A 24,358-nucleotide genomic window follows, 5' to 3' on the forward strand; every position below is an offset into this window, starting at 1 on the left:
ACCTGTAAAAAGCACCCCGCCAGTAAAACTTTATGGCCTTAATACCAAAAGTATTGGATCCCGGGGTCCAGCTCTCTAAAAAGAGATGCGTTACAGGCAAAACTTTGTTTCTTCGGATACAAGGCCCGAGTACCATTCAATTCAGCCTAAAAGACACTTTGAATGGATCCGGCTGCATAACTAGCCCCAGCAAGGATTGCTCCAGTGGAGCTCAGCACAGCACATCTTTACTCGTGCTCAACACCTTAGACACTGGTGAAAAAACTGAGATACTCCCAGTAGTGGGTGGGGTTATATAGGAACGCAACTTCCTGTTTAGGGTGTGTCAGTGTCCAGCACCTGAAGGTGGACTATAACCCACATAGTAATTACTATGGCTCTGTGTCCCGTGATGTACGATTAAAGAAAAAAAAAAAAAAAAGGTCCCAATGCGACCGTGGCAGTTATGTTGCTTTACTATGGCAGTGAGTGGTGAGCAAAAGAAGAGAGGAAGAAGTAAGCAATTAAGCCTCACAAAAGTGTGGAGCCCATTTCAACTTCGACTGTGCCTTAGGCCTGGCTCACATCTATGTGTTTTTTTTTGTGCTTTTTGCAGAAACCATTACTGTCCATTTAACATGGTTTCCTATGGGACACATTCACATCAATGCTTTTTTCAGCTGCTGTGTTTTTGGAAAGGGTCAGGGACTTTTTTAAAATGCAAAACAGTGTGTTCCAATGGTGATGCTGCAGATAAGCATGTAGTGCGTTTTTGACAAGTTTTGATTTTTTTTAATCTGTCCAACAACAAACTGCAAAAAATAAAAATAAAAAATAAAGCATAAAAAACACGTCAAAAATTTGTGCAAAAACGCACCCCAAAAAGCACTGCAGAAATGGATCAAAAGCGAACACCATAGGTGTAAACCAGGTCCTAGACGTGATGCCTTGTTTGTAATATGGCCCTGCCTTTATATGACCAAGCTTCTTTTTTTAGGGTTTGGCTTTGGCCTGGTTTACACCTATGCAGTTTTATTTTGATTCATTTCTGCAGTGCTTTTTGCAGTGCGTATTTGCACACACATTTTTTGATGCGTTTTTATGCTTTTTTGGCCAATGTGTTGTTGGACAGATTATAAAAAAGCAAAATGCGTCAAACGCATCAAAAACATGTTAAAAACGCACTACATGCTTTTCTGCAGCCTCTCCATTGAAGTCTGTTGAACCACAATGCACTGTTTTGTGTTAAAAAAAGTCCCTGACCCTTTCCAAAAATGCAGTGGCTGAAAAAACAGCGTGAACGTGTCCATAAGAAACCATGTTAGAGAGGAAGTAAACCCTGGTGGGTTTCGCATCACACAGTAGCCCATTATGTGTCACTTACCTGAAACTGAAGCCTGCGATGTCACCGCTGTCCCCACTAGCAGCGAGCGTCCATCTTCACCCCTCTTCCTCCAGGGCTGCAAACCCCGGCTCTGTGACGCGACGTCACTCCCGCGCATGCGTGCGGGAACCGCCAGTCACGGCCAGTCACGGCATTACCCCTAGGCCTCAATATAGGCTTACCTGTAGGTAAAAGTTGTTGTACAGGGCGTACAACCACTTTAAGTGCGTTTATGCAAAAAGCAATTAAAAAAAAACATAGGTGTGAACCAGGCCCAAGACTAAGGTTAGCATTAGTTTGACCAATACAATGAAAATTATTTTGTGGTAAAACAAAAAAAAAAAAAAAATTTTTATTCCATTTCATGTAAATTTTGCCCTTATTAATACATACAGATACTAAAGATACAAAATCCTAGTGATACAAAGTCCTAGAGATACATACTGAAATAAAAAGAGATGTGCACTGTGTTTAGCATACAAAAAAAAAAAAAAAGGGAAAAAAAAAAAAAAAAAAAAAAGTAGGACACGGCTGCCTATGGGGCCGTCTATCTGAATTGTATGCATCCGCGAGTACTATAGGCGCATCAAAAAATGTTATACTTACCTGGATCTCGTCTAGCTCAGCCAGCAAGAGCCTGTGTTCCATGCAGAGAATATGCATATTCCCATGCGAATGAGCCCCAACATGGAAAAGGCCATGAGGAAAGTGAAACAGAATTCTGCGAATTCACATTTATTGTGCGCTTCCATGGGAACGATATTGTTTACACATTACCCTTTATTATGCCCCTCCTATTCATTCCTCTATCATATAGTATTTATTGGTTGCGGCTGACTTAGACCCTCACTGGTATTCACCAAACATACATTCACACTAGTGCGACTTGGGACATGATCAGTCGTACCCCATTCTTTTCAATGGCCCCCTTACAGATCGGTGCGACTTAAAGACTACTTTGGTGCAACTTTTTATTCGACTTAGGTCCAAAGAGTGTAAAGTCGGGTCAAAGTCGTACTCAAAGTCGCACTGGAAAGCGTGCAACTTTGGAGTCGCGCTAGTGTGAATGGAGCCTAATGATAAGCACACACCATCCCCAACACACACCATTGAACAACAATATAGGCCAAACCAGGCATGGGGCACACAAAAAAAAAAAAAGAAAACCAACGCACACATCACAGCACACAAACCATGGCAACACTCACAGCACACAAACCATGGCAACACTCACAGCACACAAACCATGGCAACACTCACAGCACACAACAGTCACAGCTGTGTGCACCATACCCAACACACAAACCACACAGCAGCATGGTCCATACCCAGAGCTGCAATACAATTACTGTGTATTCACATTCTTTTTATCCACCTCCGCACAGTCCTTTACTGTGCACTTTCATTTCCCTTTTTTAAACCTTTTATTAACACTTTCCAGCAACTTTACTATGCCCATTCTATTCAATGGAAATTAATCCTGTACTGTGCAACCCCCAGTGACAGCCCATTAACCCTTTCTTGTACTCCTCTGATTTGAGATATCTTGTAACGTCAATCATTGAACATTTCCTGTTTTCTGAACACTCTCTGGTTAATAAATATCAAGCCTAATAATGAAACTATTCAATCTACAAAGACCCCTTACTGTGCAGACCCCATTTACGGCACATTAACCCTTTACTGTGACACGAGTCACTGAGCATTAAAACAGTATTAACCGCTTCAGCCCTGGAAGATTTTACCACCTTCGTGACCAGAGCACTTTTTGTGATTCGGCACTGCGTCGCTTTAACTGGCAATTGCGCGGCCGCGCGACGTTGCACCCAAACAAAATTTACGTCCTTTTTTTCCCACAAATAGAGCTTTCTTTTGGTGGTATTTGATCACCCATGCACCTGTTAGCCCCAGCTCTTAAAGGGGACGTACAGGTACGTCCATTTGCCCACCGCTGCCATTGTGCCAACGTATATCGTGTGCAGCAATCAGCAAAGTGGTTAAAGTGGTACTAAAGCTTTGGGTTTTTTTTTAAATAACAAACATGTTATACTTACCTGTTGTGTGCAGTGGTTTCTTCTTTTTGGGTCCCCCGTCGACGCTCCTGGCTCCTCCCCTTTGAGCAGTGCCCCTAGAGAAAGCCGTCTGTCTTGGGGGCACCTCTGCGTGCTCGCTCCTGAGCCAATGCTGTATGCATCCATAAGACACAGCCACGGCTTTCCTCCCCCGTGCTCTCCTCATTGTGATTGACAGCCTATGAAGAGGGAGAGTCCCGGGACAGCCAAGGCTATCGTGAACATCGCTGGATCGGAGGGATCTCAGGTAAAGATTGGGGGGGCGTTGCATGAAGGTAAAAAAAAAAAAAAACATTCAGCCTTCAGAACCACTTTAAACCCAAAAGCAAACATTTATTATATTGCAGCTTACCAACTCTAAGATGTGATGACTGCATTAGTTTTCCTTTTAAGGCTTTCTTTGTTTTATTTTCACCTGGTAATCCAGCCAGTACATCTGTTATTTCTCAACAGAGCAAGATGTAGCAGTTCGAGGGTTGAGACAAGCCATTTACCACTAACAAGGGTGGTTACCATCAGTGGCGTCTCCAGCTTTCATATTTAGGGGGGGCACATGGGGGGACAGGAACAAAAGTAGGGGGGCAACTATAAAATGCAATTTTATATATATATTATATATATATATATATATATATCCTGGGGCCCTTTACTACGACCCCACAAAGGCCCTTTCACATGTTCTGCAGTGAGCTCCCTTCCTACTGTATTTGGGCCCCCCAGGGTGGCAGAAAACAAGAGAAAGAGATATATGTCACCAGCATACCAAGAAAATATAAGGATCCAAAGCAGTGGGAGAACTATCAGGGTTGCAAAGGTTGTCTTGCCACCGGCCCTGGTGTTCTGCCACTGTGGGGTTCCCCAGCCTCCTCTTGCTGTCCTGCCCCTGCTATTGACAGCGCTGGTCTGGCATCTCTTGGAATTTACAGGCTGGTTCTCCTGTCCTAAGGATGGGAGAAATCAGTCTGTTTTTTCAGTAACTGAGAGACCTGGCGGAGTCCTTCCTGCAACTCGCTCTACTCCCTGCCAATGAAGATGCAGGGGAAGGAGCAGATCGGGCGGCGGTGGTTGTGTGAGCGCTTGCATTATGCAGTGTCAGCTAAGCAGAGGGAGGGGGGAGGAATCACCCGCAGGAGCTGACTGGGGACTCTCTCCCTCTTAGACATTGATTTTTTGTAAAAAAAAATAAAAAAAAATTTTTTTTTTAAATTTGGGGGGGCACATGGTGGGGCACAGCATAATGTTGGGGGGGTCAGGGCCCCCTCTGCCCCCCCCCTAGGGACACCATTGGTTACCATGATTAGCAATTACTTATGTAAGACCTTTATCCCAAAAGGCACAAAGTATTGCTATGATTGTTTATAAAGTGTTATTTGGAGTTTAGCTTCAATTCGCCAGTGTATCTAAATCTGCTAGTACATCTAACACTCCCCTCCCACTAGACTGAGAATGCTGCTGTCCAGGGGTGTCTCTGATGCTCCTTCATCAAGAATGTAGGTAATCTAATACAGGAGGTCTGTTACTAGCCAGATCACCAGGTGACAACAGAAGGGAAAAAAAGCAAGAAAAAAAAATGCAGCCACCACCACATCTAAGCTGCAATATATTACCTTTTTGTCAAAAATCTGGAATATGTCTGCATGTGATGCTAAAAACATCCAAAAAAGCCTAAAAAAGAAAAAACAAATGCAGTCACATTTAAAGATTGGTAAGCTGAAATATCTTAGTTTTGGATTTCATACATAGTTACATAGATACCACTTTACCACTCCATATCGCTCAGATGTTTACACTACGCTGGGTATTATATGCTCCACAGAGCTTGACTTTATACAGTGCCTTGAAAAAGTATTCACACCCCCTTGACATTTTCCACACTTTGTCATGTTATAACCGAAAACGTAAATGTATTTTATTGGGAATTTATGTGATAGACCAACACAAAGTGGCACATAATTGTGAAGTGGAAGGAAAATGATAAATGGTTTTCAAAATTTTTTACAAATAAATATCTGAAAAGTGTGGTGTGCATTTGTATTCAGCCCCCTTTAGCCCTGGTTCACATTGGTATGATTTGACATGCGATTTGACATGTCAAATCAACGGCAATTGCTGGCAATGGCACTGTCCTAATCGGTGCAACGCCGCATCTGCGATGCTGCACCGATTTCAAAAAGTCATTTCTGTACTACTTTTTGCGATTTCTGGCTGCAATTTACATTGACTGGACAGATGTCTCTGAAATCGCGGCCGAAATCGGGACTGACATGCGGGAGTGAAATCGTGCGAGTTCAGCTGATCTCGCACAGCTTCATTCCCGCAGCTCAGTGTGAACCTGGGCTTACTCTGATACTCCTAACTAAAATCTAGTGGAACCAATTGCCTTCAGAAGTCACCTAATTAGTAAATAGCCACCTGTGTGTAATTTAATCTCAGTATAAATACAGCTGTTCTGTGAAGCCCTCAGAGGTTTGTTAGAGAACCTTAGTGAACAAACAGCATCATGAAGGCCAAGGAACACACCAGACAGGTCAGAGATAAAGTTGTGGAGAAGTTTAGAGCAGGGTTAGGTTCTAAAAAAAAAAATATCCCAAGCTTTGAACATCTCATGGAGCACTGTTCAATCCATCCAAAAATGGAAAGAGTATGGCACAACTGCAAACCTAGCAAGACATGGCCATCCACCTAAACTGACAGGCCAGGCAAGGAGAGCATTAATCAGAGAAGCAGCCAAGAGGCCCATGGTAAATCTGGAGGAGCTGCAGAGATACACAGCTCAAGTGGGAGAATCTGTCCACAGAACTTTTTGGCCTAAAAACAAAATGCTATGTGTGGCAGAAAACTAAAGCCTCATACACACGCTTTGATTTTCGGAAGACAGAATGTCCGATTTTTGTGGCATGCTAGTCTCATGTCGAAAGTAAAGAGGTTACTAACAATACGAGAATTTTCGTTTGACAGAATACAACGTCAAAAGTGACATAACGTGTTGAATAGTTTTGTATGTATTCTTTCATTTCTGAGCATGCGTAGTCTTGCTCTTAAGATTTTTTTCGAAAGAAAACCATACAAATGAAACGAAAATCAGACGTTGAGTTCACATCCGAAAAATTTTATAGTCTGCACATCCAGCTTTTGTCAGACGAAAAAGTGAAATCGGCTGTCGAAAGCATTGTACTAACGGTAAGATTTGCGGACGATTAGTCATCGGAACACAACTGACGTCCGAAAATCAAAGCCTGTTTACGGGGCTTAACACTGCACATCACCCTGAACACACCATCCCCACTGTCAAACATGGTGGTGGCAGCATCATGTTGTGGGGATGGTTTTCTTCAGCAGGGAAGCTGGTCAGAGTTGATGGGAAGATGGATTGGATAGAAAACCTGTTCGAGTGCAAAAGACTTGAGACTGAGGCAGAGGTTCACAACCCGAAGACTGAGGCAGGACAACAACCCGAAACATACAGCAAGAGCTACAGAGGAATGGTTTAGATCAAAGCATATTCATGTTTTAGAATGGCCCAGTCAAAGTCCAGACCTAAATCCATAGTTACATAGTAGGTGAGGTTGAAAAAAGATACAAGTCCATCAAGTCCAACCTATGTGTGTGATTATATGTCAGTATAACCTTGTAAATCCCTGTATGTTGCGGTCATTCAGGTGCTTATCTAATAGTTTCTTGAAACTATCACTGCCCCACGCTGAGACCACTGCCTGTGGAAGGGTATTCCACATCCTTGCCGCTCTTACAGTAAAGAACCCTCTTTTCTTCTAATTTTAATGAGTGGCCACGTTTCTTGTTAAACTCTTCTGCAAAAAAGTTTTATCCCTATTGTGGGATCACCAGTACGGTATTTGTAAATTGAAATCATATCCCCTCTCAAGTGTCTCTTCTCCAGAGAGAATAAGTTCAGTGTTCGCAACCTTTCCTCATAACTAATATCCTCCAGACCCTTTATTAGCTTTGTTGCCCTTCTTTGTACTCGCTCCATTTCCAGTACATCCTTCCTGAGGACTGGTGCCCAGAACTGAACAGCATACTCCAGGTGAGGCCGGACCAGAGTCTTGTAGAGCAGGAGAATTATCGTTTTATCCCTGGAGTTAATCTCTTTTTTAATGCATGCCAATATTCTGTTTGCTTTGTTAGCAGCAGCTTGGCATTGCATGCCATTGCTGAGCCTATCATCTACTAGGACCCCCAGGTCCTTTTCCAACCTAGATTCCCCAAGAGGTTCCCCCCCCAGTATATAGATTCCATTCATATTTTTGCCACCCAAATGCATTATTTTACATTTTTCTACACTGAACCTCATTTGCCATGTAGTTGCCCACCCCATTAATTTGTTCAGGTCTTTTTGCAAGATTTCCACATCCTGCAGAGAAATGATTGCCCTGCTTAGCTTAGTATCGTCTGCAAAAACAGAGATTGAACTGTTTACCCCATCCTCCAGGTCGAATCCAATTGAGAATTTGTGACAAGACTTGAAAATTGCCGTTCAGACGCTCTCCATCCAATCTGACAGAGCTTGAGCTATTTTGCAAAGAAGAATGGACAAAATTTCACTCTCTAGATGTGTAAAGCAAAGAGACATTCCCAAAAAGACTTGCAGATGTAATTGCAGTGAAAGGTGGTTCTACAAAAAATGACTCAGGGGGGCTGAATACAAATGTACACCACACTTTTCACATATTTATTCGTAAAAAAAAAAATTGAAAAACAATTTATAATTTCCCTTCTACTTCACAATTATATGTCACTTTGTGTTGGTCCATCACATAAAATCCCAATAAAAGACATTTATATTTTTGGTTGTAACATGACAAAATGTGGAAAATTTCAAGGGGTGTGAATACTTTTTCAAGGCACTGTATAGTGTGCTTTACATTATATACGCCATATTGCTCAGCTTTACTAAGTGTGCTGTATATTATATACTCCATCCTGCACACCACATACCCCAAACTGCTTGGCTGTATACACTGTACTTTGCATTATATACTCTGCACAGACCTCTTTCCTCTCAGACTGGGTCTGCCTGCCTTCATCTCTTCAGACTTTTTATACTTATTCTGGATCAGGCAGAATTTGGAAAATATTTTTGCCCGCAATATATCTGTGGGTAATTCCCACATCACACAATCCTGCTTCCTCAATATGTTACCATACTGTTACCAGGAAGTTGGTGACACACAAACACAATAATATGCTCACACCCAATCACCCAGCACAAAAAGACAAAACCTTCAAAAATAAAAAAACAAAATTCTTTATAGCTAGATATTTAGGGCGCTTTCACACTGTTCGTTTCAACTGCCAGTAAACCGCCTATGCATTAATAGAGCGTTTTTGCTGCATTTTTGCAGCGCTTGCAGTGGGGTTTTTTTTATCCCTTCCGGCCCGCACTATAGCCGAATGACGGCTACAGCGCAGACTTACTTTGCGGGGGCTAAAGACGTCCTCCTATGATCGCGCTTCCCGTGCGCCTCCTGAGGCGCGCTTTGTGATCGCCGGGTCCTTCGAATAAGGACCAATCACAGTGCCCTTTACCACGTGATAAGCTGTCAGCCAATGACAGCTGGTCATGGACAGCATGAGGAGAGAAGGAGAGAGCCAATAACCGGCTTTTGTTAAAGGGACACCCAATTATCAGTGTCCCGATTGTCAGTGCAGTCTCATCAGTGCCCACCAGTGCTGCCAATCAGTGCCACCTATCAGTGCTGCCTAAAAGTGCCCATCAGTACAGCCACATCAGCACACATCAGTGAAGGAGAAAAATTACCGGTTTGCAAAATGTTATAACAAACTATGAAAAAAAAATTTTTTTTTTTTTTTTTAATTTACAGTCTTTTTTCATTTGTTTAGCAAAAAACCCAGTGGTGATTAAATACCACCAAAATAAATCTCTATTTGTGTGAAAAAAATGATAAAAGTGTCATTTTGGTATAGTATTGCATGATTGCGCAATTGTCATTTAAAGTGTGACAGCGCTGAAAACTGGCCTGGGCAGGAAGGGGGTAAAAGTGTCATGTAGACAAGTGGTCAAACGACATGTGACTCAAAACTGCACCAAAAATGCTTAGCAGGTGCAAAAAAGGAGTGTTTTTGGTGCATTTTTTTTTAACTCCACAAACATGCTCCCAAAATGCTGCAAACTGGATTTTTTTACACTGCAACAGAAGCGCACCGCTTAGATTTCAAAAAGAAGCACTTTTCTTGAGCTTTTTTAGGCACTGAGGGACGATCACTGTTTGAGTGCGTGAGGGACCGGCACGAGCGTTCGCCTTTGCACGCGAGCACTTAACTTTTTTTTTTTAATTGTTCATTTTTTTATTACACTGTTCCAGTGGTATAGGAAAGCCCAGGCAAACCGCGGAAGGGGGAGGACGTCACCTCCCGTTGCTTGTAATAGCAATCAACTGGCTAGTTAGCCACTCGATTGCTATTACAAGAAAGCTGACCACTGGCTCTACAAAACTATACCAGGGTGACCCGGTTTAAGCACCAAAAGTACAGCGACATAAAGTAGTTAAAAACGCATTACTACAAACTGGATTGCATTGTATCCGATGTAGGCAGGTACAGGTATACGCACTGTTTGCGACCTGCGTTTGGGGTGTCATTAACTTTGCATTGACACCCGCTGCAGATCACAAATGGAGTGCGTTTTGCATGCGGTGTGCATCGCACATGTGCGTGCATGGTGTGTACAGGCCCTTAGGATGTGAAAACTGTTAAGACACAGGCAGGTGTTCACCAGCTGACCTCATTAACACACTCCCTGTCTCCGCCCGCCTACTCTAGGAGATCATTGCCACCCACCTCTGCAGGTGCACGTTTTTCCAATGCAATCTGTGATCACCGTTCTCACTAAATACACAGGCATCAATTTTTGGCAGAGTGTGCAAGAACTGAGCGATCAGATAACAACCTATTTGGATCAGAGCTGTAGTGTTGAAAACAGGAGAAGTATGAGTTCTGTAAGCTCACCATACACTATGTACAATCTCCATTAGATCTACCATCTGTCGCTGTGTCCTATTATATAGTTTTAGTAAATCTAAAGGAGATCATACACAGATTGCACAATCAGATTGTATAGTGTATGGCCACCTTTATACAGTTAAAATGAACTAGTTGTGCATTAGGGGCCATTAATTAACAGCACACCAAACACAGAAGCAAACACATTTTGCCATGTGAAAAATGTGCAACAAACGCAGCAAAACGCACAGTAAAAAACGTGCAACCTACAACACACCAAAATGTCCCATGAGCTACTTTGCCACGTGTAGCGCAGCCCAATTGAAATTAACGGGCTGCCATATGTGTGCCACGGGAAAAAATATGCCACTATGCTTGGTGTGAATGGGGCCTGAAAGTGAAACTGGTGTTTTTACACAAGAACAATAAGGTTCCATTTACATCTGCGCGTTTCCGAAGGCATGGCAAACTGCACAGAAATTGCACACTTTGCTGTGCGTTTCTGAAACGCACTGCAAACGCACCACAAAACACGTTAAAAAAGGCACCATGCTCCACTTTAAAAAAAAGTTCTGGGGCTTCTTTGGGGCTATTGTTGTGCATAGGGCAACCCATTCAAGTGAATGGGCTGCCCTATGTATGACGAGCAAAAACGCTCCAAAACGTATGCGGGAATGCGAGTTCCCACTATGCAATAGAGATCTACATGAGGATTGACAGCTGAGTGTCTCCATCGACTACCTACTATGTACTTGTGTAAAGCTGGCCATACACTATGCAAATGTACGGGTCGCTCAGCTCCTGCACACTCTGCCAAATGAACGGTGTAAGATGAAAGAATGGTAGGAAAAAATGTTAAAAAATTGATGCCCGTCTATTAAGTGAGATTACTGGTTTGATTACGGTGATCGGTAATTGAATTGGAAAAACGTGCACCTGCAGAGGTAGGTGGGTGGGAGTGATCTCTTGGAGTAGGAGGACAGATATGTGTTAATGAGGGCAGCTGGTAACCTCCTTCCTGTGTCTTCACGTCCTAAGGTCTGTCCAGGAAGTAATGGAGAAGTTTTTTTTATACAACAAGCTGGACAATTGCACTGCACATAACTGCATGTGAATCGCACAGCGCATTCATGTGCAGGCATGGTGTGAACCAAGTCCATCCAGGAAGTAATGAAGACTTTTTTTTATACAACAAGCACTCACACTGAGGTAAGGGCTATGTAGGATAAAGAGAAAACTTTTTTTATTTCTGCAAATGAAATACATTAATGCTATATTGGTACATAGGGAGCTGGAATTAAGGCCTCATGCACACGAGACGCTGTTAAACTCGTGTTCAGAGGCAGTTTGACACTTTTTTCAACTGCCCCTGAACCCATTCAATGTTATCCTATGTGTCCATGTACACAGTCTCGTTTTTAGGCAGTTGCATTTAACCTCGTTTTTCCAGAAGCAAAAAAATGGGTTCAGACACAAAAGTTTTCCATGTTTCAGATGCCAAACGCCGATACAGCGTTTAGCCGCATTTGCGTTTATAAGTGTTTTTAAAGGAACATTTTATGACCCGACTTTAGGGCCCCATATCTCGGGGCCACTTGGTGCTAGGAACCACAAATTTGGTGTGCTAACACAGTTGGACTAACCCTATAAAAGATCCAAATTTACGGTTCCTAGCACCAAGTGGCCCCGAGATATGGGGCCCCAAAATCGGGTCACAAAATGTCATTCTCTGCTGCAGAAAAGTGTTTGACATTTTGCGACCCGAATTTGGGGTCCCATATCTCAGGGCCACTTGGTGCGAAGAACCCCAAATTTGGATATGTTGTAGTGCTAGTTCCACTGTGTTAGCACACCAAATTTGGGGTTCCTAACACCAAGTGGCCCCGAGATACGGGGCCCCAAAATTGGGTTGCAAAATGTCATTCTTTGCTCTGCAGACGCTTCTAGACGCAAACGCGGTAAAACGCGGCATGCAAACGCGGCAAAACGGGCGTTTCTAAACGCAGGTTTCAGCTTTTAAAAACATGTGTTCAGCAGAGTTTGCACCGGCGTCTCGTGTGCATGAGGCCTTAAATAAATTGAACCTTTAAAACTGATGATTGGTCTATACAGCTTAACATGAACTTGTGCTTTACCCAGGCAGCATATACTTCCCTTCTTTCACTCTCCGGCCACTACCAGCTAAAGTAAAGCCCTGTTCAATTTATGAGTTGCTAAAGTTAGATAGGGCTATGGCTTACCCATGTGATAGCATTGATTAACTCACCACTATCACATGAAATAAGTTATGTACCCCTTCATACCTGAACATACTAGGTATGGCTTCCAGTGTTAAATAGTGCATCTGGGGCACGAAGGAAAGATACAGTGCCTTGAAAAAGTATTCATACCCCTTGAAATTTTCCACATTTTGTCACGTTACAACCAAAAACGTAAATATAATTTATTGGGATGTTATGTGATAGACCAGGGGTGTCCAATCTTTTTTCCAAGAGGGCCAGATTTGATGAATAGAACATGCTTGAGGGCCGACCATTTTGCCTGACATTCTTAAACCATTAAAATTTGGTCTAAGTGTGTCCATCCGAGCACTAATACACGGCCCAACAAGAATTCTCTTGCCTTTGTGCTGTGTGTGGTGATTAGATGAGCTCGGGCGTGTTATTTGGATATACCGGATTTAATCTGCTTATAACACGCACCTTCACTTTAAAAATGAAGTTTCAGGAAAAAAAATCTTAAATTTTAAATAAAGAACTGTGAAGCAAAATAAGGGTCAGTGCCCATCAATGCAGCCTAATCAGTGCCCATCTGCGGCCCCCACTCCATTGCCATGAATGTGGCCCCCACTGTATTGACATGAATGCAGCCCCCACCGTATTGACATGAATGCAGCCCCCACCACATTAACATGAATGCAGCCCCCACCACATTAACATGAATGCAGCCCCCACCGTATTGACATGAATGCAGCCCCCACCGTATTGACATGAATGCAGCCCCCACCGTATTGACATGAATGCAGCCCCCACCGTATTGACATGAATGCAGCCCCCACCGTATTGACATGAATGCAGCCCCCACCGTATTGACATGAATGCAGCCCCCACCGTATTGACATGAATGCAGCCCCCACCGTATTGACATGAATGCAGCCCCCACCGTATTGACATGAATGCAGCCCCCACCGTATTGACATGAATGCAGCCCCCACCGTATTGACATGAATGCAGCCCCCACCGTATTGACATGAATGCAGCCCCCACCGTATTGACATGAATGCAGCCCCCACCACATTCACATGAATGCAGCCCCCACCACATTCACATGAATGCAGCCCCCACCACATTCACATGAATGCAGCCCCCACCACATTCACATGAATGCAGCCCCCACATTGACATGAATGCAGCCCCCACCACATTCACATGAATGCAGCCCCCACATTGACATGAATGCAGCCCCCACCACATTCACATAAATACGGCAGCCCCCACCACATTGACATGAATGCAGACTCACCATTGCTGTCAGTGCAGCCTGATTCATGTCCATCTGCAGCCTTGGAGGAGACAGGGAGGGGGCGGGACGAGCGCCAACAGATATACAGGAGAAATTCCTGTTTACACGGCGGCCTCTTTAATTGAAAGTCCCGCCTCCTATGATGGACAAAACAATTGTCCAATGGCAGCGCAGGAGACGGGACTTCCTTTTACACAGGACGCCGTGTAAACAGGAAATTCTCCTGTATCCTGTACGGCGCTTGTCCCGCCCCCTCCAAGGCAGCCAGCATATCTATCTTTTATGGCCCCCGGCGCTCGGGGATTCGTTGGGGGCCACAAAAGATATATATGTCAAAATTACCAGGCGGGCCGTCCGAAACCGGACCGCGGGCCGCGATTGGCCCGCGGGCCGGACTTTGGACATGCCTGTGATAGACCAACACAAAGTGGCACATAATTGTGAAGTAGATGGAAAATGATAAATGGTTTTCAAATTTTTTTACAAATTAACATATGAAAAGTGTGGCGTGCATTTGTATTCAGCCCCGTTAACTCTGATAGCCCTAACTAAAATCTAGTGGAACTAATTGCCTTCAGAAGTCACCTAATTAGTAAATAGAGTCCACCTGTGTGTAATTTAATCTCAGTAAAAATACAGCTGTTCTGTGAAGCCCTCAGAAGCTTGTTACAGTACCTTAGTGAACAAACAGCATCATGAAGGCCAAGGAATACACAAGACAGGTCAGGGATAAAGTTGTGGAGAAGTTTAAAGCAGGGTTAGGTTAAAAAAAAAAAAAAAAAATAATACCCCAAGCTTTGAACATATCACGGAGCACTGTTCATCATTCGAAAATGAAAAGAGTATATGGCACAACTGCAAACCTACAAAGACATGGCCGTTCACCTAAACTGACAGGCCGGACAAGGAGAGCATTAATCAGAGAAGCAGGCCTTTATGGAAGAGTGGCAAGAAGAAAGCCATTGTTGAAAGAAAGCCATAAGAAGTCCCATTTGCAGTTTGCAAAATAACATGTAGTGGACACAGCAAACATGTGGAAGAAGGTGCTCCGGTCAGATGAGACCAAAATTGAACTTTTTGGCCTAAAGGAAAAGTCGTATGTGTGGCAGAAAATTATCACTGCACATCACTGTGAACACACCATTCTCACTGTGAAACATGGTGGTGACAATATCATGTTGTGGGGATGCTTTTCTTCAGCAGGGACAGGGAAGCTGGTCAGAGTTGATGGGATGATGGATGGAACCAAATACAGGGCAATCTTAGAGGAAAACCTGTTAGAGTCTGCAAAAAACTTGAGACTGGGGCAGAGGTTCACCGTCCAGCAGGACAACGACCCTAAACATACAGCCAGCGCTACAATGGAATGGTTTAGATTAAAGCATATTTATGTTAGAATGGCCCAGTCAAAGTCCAGACCTAAATCCAATTGAGAATCTGTGGCAAGATTTGAAAATTTCTGTTTAGACGCTCTCCATCCAATCTGACAGAGCTTGAGCTATTTTGCAAAAATGTCACTCTCTAGATGTGCAAAGCTGGTAGAGACATCCCCAAAAAGACTTGCAGCTGTAATTGCAGTGAAAGGCGGTTCTACAAAGTACTGACTCAGGGGGGATGAAAAAAAATGCACGCCACACTTTTCAGATATTTATTTGTAAAAAATTTTGAAAACCATTTATAATTTTCCTTCCACTTCACAATTATGTGCCACTTTGTGTTGGTCTATCACATAAAATCCCAATAAAACACATTTACGTTTTTGGTTGTAACATGACAAAATGTGGAAAATTTCAAGGTGTGAATACTATTTCAAGTCACTGTAAGTAGATGCTGGGGGTATATGGAGGCTTAAAGCAGAATTTCAGGATAAACCTAATTAGACTTAAAAATGTTCCCTCCCTCGCTCCTAACACCTATGCTTACTAACCTGTGTAAGAAAGATCTGTATACTTACCTGTTTTCAGCTCAGTCCCGTACAGTCACATTATCCAGGTCCCCTGTGTCAGTCAACACTGCCTGCAGGGGAGCAGAGGGAGCACCTACAACAGATGGGTCATGGGAGCCTATGGGTGATATCATTGCTCCCAGGCATTCCCAGCCATTGTAGAGCGTTCTCTTTCCTCTCCCCAGCAGCTGCCGCTAGTTGTAACTGGATGAGAGCAAGCTGAAAATAGGTGGGCATTGACATATTTCTTATACATGCTAGTCGGCATAGGTGATAGGAGTGGAGAGGGAGCATTTTTTTGGGCGAATTAGGTTTAATCTGGAATTCAAAATCAGAGCCCATTGCTTTTTCCCTGAATGGGCAAAGGTTTTTCGCCATAAAAGCTGCATGTGCATTCTGTAATAAAGACCAGTCACTGTTGCTCGCTCTCTCCTTAGGCAGGATGACTGGTCTTGTATCCGCCCTCTCCTGTAGTTTTCTGCAGGTAGTGGGTGGGGCCTCCTGAGTTCCTCCCGCAGCTTTGCTCCCTACACAGCGATGATGCCACTGCTACTTTACAAGATAATATCTGTGTTTGCAAAAGCATTAAGTGCACACAAAGTGGATTGATATCCTTTGTGGCTATTGAGGATTATATTTGAATGAAAGTTTTTGTGCTCAGAGTTCAGCTTTAACCACTTCCCTACCCGCCCAGTCATGAGGTCCGCAGGTGGGATCTCCCATCCTGGGCGGGTGTCATATGACGTTCTCAGCTTTCCGGCGGTATGGGGGGCGCGCGCCCTATTTATAGCACTCATCACTGGTTGTATAAGCGTCACTGGTCCCAAAATAGTGTCAAAAGTGTCCGATCTGTCCGCCGCAATGTCACAGTCACGATAAAAATTGCAGATTGCCGCCATTACTAGTAAATAAAAAATTAACAATAAAATAAAAACAATAAAAATGCCATAAAACTATCCCCTATTTTGTACTATTTTGTAGGCGCTATAGCTTTTGCACAAACCAATCAATATAAGCTTATTGCGATTTTTTTAAACCAAAAACATGTAGAATATATATCAGCCTAAACTGAGAAAAAAAATATTTAAAAAACAAAAAAACAAAATTGGGATATTTATTATAGCAAAAAGTAAAAAATAGTTGTTTTTTTTTCAAAATTGTAGCTCTTTTTTGTTTATAGCTCTGAAAAATAAAAACCGCAGGAGATGATCAAATACTACCAAAAGAAAGCTCTATTTGTGGGGAAAAAATTATAATTGCGCAATTGTCATTCAAAATGTTACAGCGCTGAAAGCTGAAAATTTGCCTGGGCAGGAAGGGGGTGAAAATGCCCTGTATTGAAGTGGTTAAGGTTAATTACACAACACAATTTCATACAATTTACAACTGCAGACTATCAGACACAAAGAACCGATTCTGACCAGTTTAATAAATTATACATCTTGTGTTTTCCCCAAACTGAACCACACGATATTGTCACAAAGGAGCAATGATAAAAACCTGTCAACGGTTTCCCGCTCTATCCAAAGTTTTGACTGTAGAGTCACTTTAAAATAACCACTTTTCACCCCACTTGATGTCTTCTCAAACCGGAGGGATGATAGGTGACCCCCTAGTCACCTGTCTAGAAACGGCCCTGTAGATATAACTGTCCTGATCTCAGGTACATGTATTTAGCTAATGAATGTGGTCACTTGGAGTGCAGTCACTTTAGATCTGAGGGGGAAGATCTGAAATTAGGGGAAGCTCTGCTCATGTTATCATCCAATCATATACAAGCAAAAATGCTGTTTTTTATTTTCCTTGCATGTCCCCCTCAGATCTACAACGATTGCTTTTCCAAAGTGTACTTGTAGTGCAAAGTGGATTTGCCTTAAGTAAATAAACCCCAATGTAAACCACATAGGCCTCATGCAAACTTGGTGTTTTTTGAACACCTTTTCTAGAGGAGTCTTGCATTTATTTTTCTGTCTCTAAACGCCCCTTAATGTTAGCCTATGTGTCCATGCACACATAGGTGTTTAGAGGGCAAGAAAAAAAAAAAAGAAAATTACCAGCGCATTCAAGTGCAGCTGTGTTTTGGCAGAAAAAATCCCTGGTGCGCCTGAACGTGTGTAAGCGCACTTAAGTGCTAGGTGCGCCAACTTGGGTGTTGATTTATTTCAATGGCCAGAATTAATTAACCAGTTCCAGACCAGCAGCCGCAGTTATGCTGCGGCAGGTTGGTTCGGCTGGGAGAATCGACGTTGCCTTACGTCGGGGGCGCGCGTGATGATCGGATTCGCTTCAGAACGGATCAGTCTCTAGGCCCAGGCCAATGATTTCTGGCCTGGACCCGGTTATCGGTTCTGGCGAACGAAATCCTTCCCCTGCCTGTCTAAGTGTAAACACAGGCAGGGGAAGTGATGTCATCTCCCCTCGTGGAACTCTTTTCATTCCAGAGAGAGGAGAGATAACATCTCAGAGTAAGTTGCACCAACACTACACTGACAAAGTACACATAGGCACACTTGTCACCCCTCCCCCGATCACCCCCAGTTAACCCCTTCACTCCCTGTCACAGTGTCACCCAGTGCAGTGTTCATATTTTTCTTTAACCACTGTACTGGTGTCATTTGTGACAATAATCAGTGTTAGGGTACTTAGTAGTAGGCCCAGATAGGTCTAGGGACCCCTCCTAATAAAAGTTTAACCCCTTTATCACCATATTAGTGTCACGGGTGACGCTGGTTAGTTAATTATTTTTTATAGCGTCAGGGCACCCGCCGTGTATTACCTAATAAAAGGTTTAACCCCCTGATTACCCTGCGGGTGATATCAGTTAGGTTTTAGCATCAATTAGGGTCTGCGTCGCCCCAGGCAGCGTCAGATTAGTGCCAGTAGCGCTAACACCCACACACACCGTACACCTCCCTTAGTAGTGTAGTGTCTGAACGGATCTATATCTTTGATCTGATCAGAACTATATTAAACTATATAACTATATTATCGTCCCCAATAATTTAGGGTTCCCAAAAACGCAGCGTTAGCAGGATCAGCCCAGATACCTGCTAGCACCTGCGTTTAGCCCCTCCGCCCAGCCCACCCAAGTGCAGTATCAATCGATCACGGTCACTTACAAAACACTATACACATAACTGCAGCATTTGCAGAGTCAGGCCTGATCCCTGTGAATGCTAACAGTTTTTTTTAGTTGCATTTGAAGCAGTCGCTGACAGTCAGGTGCTCTTTTTTCCTGTGAGTCGCACTAGTGTACCAGTAAATTTAGAGGCCGAAATGTCCAATCAAAGGTACACTAGTGAAGATGCCTACATGTTTCTGAGCCTGACAGATGACAGTGAAGAGGAAGTCACCCATCTGTCCGATTCAGGCTCAGAATACGAACCAGTAGACAGCAGCGGCACCCTGACAGATAGCTCTGACGGAGTAGTGGTCCCCCGTTGTTCTGCTGTTGTTGAGGTGCAAAAACCGCTGGGCTCTCGTATGGAGCAGAGAAGTACACCCTGGTCGTACATTCAGCACTGCAGTATCACATTTACGTGGCGAGTCCCATAAGTGCAGTTCAAGCTGGCGAGGTGGCAAGCACAAGTAGTGTCCCGCTGCCACCAAGAAGACAAAGACAGGCCCATCATGCCCTTCCTGCTGCATTTGCCAATCCTAATTGGGAGCCCACCACTTCTGCAGCACCTGTACTTTCCCCATTCACTGGCCAACCCGGAATTCAGGTAGAAACAGTTGATTTTACGTCACTTGATTTTTATTCGCTGTTTTTCACGGAAGATCTCTTTAGATCTATCGTGGACCGACAAAGCAATTTGTATGCTGGTCAATTCATCGCCGCTAATCCCCAGTTGGCCCTTGCCAGAGACTGGAGACCTATCTCTGGCAATCTCTGAATTTAAGACCTTCCTGGGTCTATCCCTCCTCATGGGCATAGTTAAAGTGAGTTGCGGTCATACTGGTCCACTGATCCAATTCACCATATGCCCGTGTTCTCTGCATCCATGACCAGGACACGATACGAGCAGATCTTGCGGTTCATGCATTTCAATGACAATGAACTCTGTCGTCCTTAGGGTGACCCTGGATACCAACTGGCTTCACAAAATTCGGCCTCTCGTAAACCACTTCCACTGGTTTTGTGGAGAAACCCCTCTCTGTCCACGAATACAACCTTAACATGGGGGGGGGGACCTCGACGACCAGTTGTTGGCGCCGTACCTAATTGCCCGTAAGGCCAGACGCTGGTACAAAAAAGTGTCTGTATATTTATTCCAATTGACTCTGCTGAATGCTTATGTGCTATGCAAAGCTTCAGAACGAACTGGATCCTTCCTTAAATTCCAGGAAGAGATCATCACAGCCCTTGTGTTTCCAGATGGTGCTGTGGCCCACCTTCCCAACACAAATGCAGTGAGCCGGCTGCATGAGAGCATTTTCCATATGTCCTCCCTGGTACCCCGACCCAAAGAAGATTTTGTGTCTGCAGAGAACGCAGATTTAGGCGTGACACAACCGCTTTTTTTTGTCCCTCCTGTCCTGATCAACCTGGTCTGGCATCGATGACTGTTTCAAATGCTACCACACACTAGTGGAGTATTAGCATAGGGAACAGCATTGCACAGTCCTAGGGCACACAGACCCCCCCCATACACACCATTAGATTTTCTGATTTTTTTTTTTTTATTTTTTTTTCAGATTTACCAAAACCATATAATATGAGGTCAAACCTTAAGAGTTTCAATGTGTATGCAATCAGGCAGGCCCTTGCACTACATGATTTTGGTAAACCTGAAGACAAAAATCTGCAGAAAATCTAATAGTGTGTATGGGGCTTAACACAGGGTCCCGAAAGTTGAGACGGTCATCACATTTTCAGAGTCCCCAATCTGGAACGTTTACAGTTTATATATAAGTGCAAAAAAAAAAAAAAAAAACACCAAAAAAATAAAAAATAAAATGTGGTTTTATTTTTCTTCCCTCTCTATTCTCATGTTCGCTCTCTATTGTCCGCTCTATTGTTCTCTCTCTATTGTTACTGTATTTTAGAACGGTAATGTTTTATTTTGACTATGTTTTATTGTATTTGCTTTGCAGGTATGGTATGTTTTACTGTTATACTGTAATGTTACTTTTTTTATTCTTAACCATCCTTTGCTTAGCAGGTACACCATTCAGCTGCAGCACGGGTTTATTTATTCGGACAGCAACAGCGTTTGCTACAACGATACGTAAAGCCATGACTCCAGCGCTGTGGGAGGTGACCATGCATGTGAGGTATCACCGCGAAAGGTCAGATCGAGGGCAGTAATTTTAGCAGTAGACCTCCTCTGTAAATCCAAAGTGGTAACCTGTAAAGGATTTTAAAGGCTTTTAAAAATGTATGTAGTTTGTCGCCGCTGCACATTTGTGTACAATTTTAAAGCATGTTGTGTTTGGTATCCATGTACTTGGCATAAGATCATCTTTCTTATTTCATCACACATTTGGGCAATATAGTGTGTTTTAGTGCATTAAAATAAAAAAAAAGTGTTTTTTTTTCCAAAAAAAAATTGGAGTTTGAAAAATCGCTGTACAAATACTGTGTGAAAAAAAAATTGCAATACCCACCATTTTAATCTGCAGGGCCTTTGCTTTAAAAAATATATATAATGTTTGGGGGTTCAAAGTAATTTTCTAGCAAAAAAAATAAAAATATTTTTTCATGTAAACAAAAAGTGTCAGAAAGGGCTTTGTCTTCAAGTTATTAGAAGAGTGGGTAATGTGTGACATAAGCTTCAAATGTTGTGCATGAGGTGATTGTAGCCGTATTAGTGCAATTGTGACAGAGAAAATTGAGTACTGTCCATGATACTTTTTTTATTTGCACTAACATAATTTTTCATGGACGAGCTTTCGGGGTGTGTCCCCTTCTTCAAGGTCAACATTTTACCTTCTGCTAAAACTTTTGTGAATCAGTACTGCTTGGACCTTGAAGAAGGGACATACCCCGAAAGCTCATCCATGAAAAATTATATGTTAGTGCAAATAAAAAAAAGTATCACGGACAGTACTCAATTTTCTAATGTTGTGCATAAAATGCCAGGACAGTTCGAAACCCACCAAATTACCCCTTTTTGGAAAGTAGACACCCCAAGCTATTTGCTGATAGGCATGTTGAGTCCATGGAATATTTTTTTATTTTGCCACAAATTTCGGGAAAATAACTTTTTTTTTTTTTTATTTGCACAAAAAAAAATATTTGCACAAAGTTGTCACTAAATGATATATTGCTCAAACATGCCATGGGCATATGTGGAATTTCACCTCAAAATACATTCTACTGCTTCTCCTGAGTACGGGGATACCACATGTGTGAGACTTTTTGGGAGCCTAGCCGTGTACAGGACCCCGAAAACCAATCACTGCCTTCAGGCTTTCCAAGGGCGTAAAATGGCGATTTCACTCCTCACTACCTATCACAGTTTGGGAGGCCATGAAATGTCCAGGCACAAAACGCCCCCAAATGACCCCATTTTGGAAAGTAGACAACCCAAGGAATTTAATAAGAGGCATGGTGAGTATTTTGCAGCTCTCGTTGGTTTTTAAAAATGAAGAAAAAAAAAAATTGTTTTTTTTTTTCTTTTTTTAAATTTTCAAAACTTTGTGACAAAAAGCGAGATCTGCAAAATACTCAACATGCCTCTCAGCAAATAGCTTGGGGTGTCTACTTTCCAAATTGGGGGGAGGGGTGCTATCTGGGCATTTCATGGCCTCCGAAACTGTGTAGGCAGTGAGGGGTGGAATCAAAAATTTTCGACCTTAGAAAGCCTGAAGGCGGTGATTGCTTTTCAGGGTCCTGTACGTGGTGAGGCTGGTATCCCCATACTCAGAAGAAGCAGCAAAATGTATTTTGGGGTGCAATTCCACATATAACCATGCCATGTTAACAATATAACAATATATCATTTAGTGACAACTTTGTGTAAAAAAAAAAAAAGATTTTCCTGAAACTTGTGGCAAAATATAAAATATTCCATGGACTCAACATGCCTCTCATCGAATAGCTTGGCGCGTCTACTTTCTAAAATGGGGTCATGGGGGGGGGGGGGTTGTGCTATCTTGGCATTTTATGGCCTTCGAAGCTGTGATAGGTAGTGAGGAGTGAAATCAAAAATTTACGCCCTTATGCCGCGTACACACAGACCAAATCCGGCGGACAGTCCGATCGTGTGTGGGCTTCACCGTACCTTCAGCGGACTTTTCCCAGTCGCAAATCTGACGGACTTTAGATTTGGAACTCGCTTCAAATCTTAACGTCGTAACTCCGCCGTACCCAGAAATCCGCTCGTCTGTATGCTAGTCCGACGGACAAAAACCGACGCTAGGGCAGCTATTGGCTATCAACTTCCTTATTTTAGTCTGGTGTACGTACGAATCCGTCGGACTTTGGTGTGATCGTGTGTAGGCAAGTCCGTTCGTTAGAAAGTCCGTCGGAAGTCCATCAAAAGTCCGTCGAAAGTACGCTGGAAAGTCTGTCGGACACGTCCGGTCAAAAAGTCCGACCGTGTGTATGCGGCGTTAGAAATCCTGAAGGCGGTGCTTGGGTTTCGGGGTCCTGTACACGGCTAGGCTCCCAAAAAGTCTCACACGTGGTATCCACATACTCAGGAGAAGCAGCAGTATGTATTTTGTGGTGTAATTCCACATAAAACCATGGCATGTGTGAGCAATATATCATTTAGTGACAACTTTGTGTAATTATTTTTTTTTTTTGTCATTTTTTAATCACAAAAAAAAAAAAAAAATATTCAATGGGCTCAACATGCCTCTCAGCAAATTCCTTGGGGTGTCTACTTTCTTAAATGGGGTCATTTGGGGGGGGGGGGGGGGGGGGTTGTACTGCCCTGCCATATTTTAGCACCTCAAGAAGTGAGGGGAGTCAAACTAAAAGCTGCATAAATTCCAGAAAATGTACCCTAGTTTGTAGACGCTATAACTTTTGCGCAAACCAATAAATATACGCTTATTGACATTTTTTTACCAAAGACATGTGGCTGAATACATTTTGGCCTAAATGTATGACTAAAATTGAGTTTATTGGATTTTTTTTTTATAACAAGTAGAAAATATAATTTTTTAAAAAATTTTCGGTCTTTTTCTGTTTATATCACAAAAAATAAAAATCGCAGAGGCAATCAAATACCATCAAAAGAAAGCTCTATTTGTGGGGGAAAAAAACGCAAATTTTGTTTGGGCACAGCATTGCATGAGCGCGCAATTATCAGTTAAAGCAGCGCAGTGCCAGATTGTAAAAAGTGCTCTGGTCATTGAGCAGCCAAATCTTCCGGGGCTGAAGTGGTTAATATTCTGACCAATGAAATGAAATGAATAGGCAACCAAACACTTGATGCGACAAAAACGCATTTTGCAAAAACACGGCTTTAGACATTGCTTTTCTCCTGCCAGGAGAATAAGACCTGGGCAAGTGCCCAG

At 42.9% G+C, this 24,358-nt stretch overlaps 1 protein-coding gene across 4 annotated transcripts in view; it reads right to left on the bottom strand.

Annotated features, from left to right (window-relative positions):
- The window catches only part of TFEB (transcription factor EB), a 125,024-nt gene that overhangs the window by 84,174 nt on the left and 16,492 nt on the right, over positions 1-24,358 (bottom strand). The window contains exon 1 of one of the 4 annotated variants that reach the window (XM_073615920.1): positions 7,874-7,968. The exons of the other annotated variants lie outside the window; for them this stretch is intronic. The gene's annotated coding sequence lies outside the window, so the exon portion shown is untranslated. Of the gene's footprint in view, positions 1-7,873; positions 7,969-24,358 lie in introns of those variants that run through there. 4 annotated transcript variants of the gene reach the window in all.

This window comes from Aquarana catesbeiana, linkage group LG02 (assembly GCF_042186555.1).
Source record: "Aquarana catesbeiana isolate 2022-GZ linkage group LG02, ASM4218655v1, whole genome shotgun sequence".
NCBI lineage: Eukaryota > Metazoa > Chordata > Amphibia > Anura > Ranidae > Aquarana > Aquarana catesbeiana.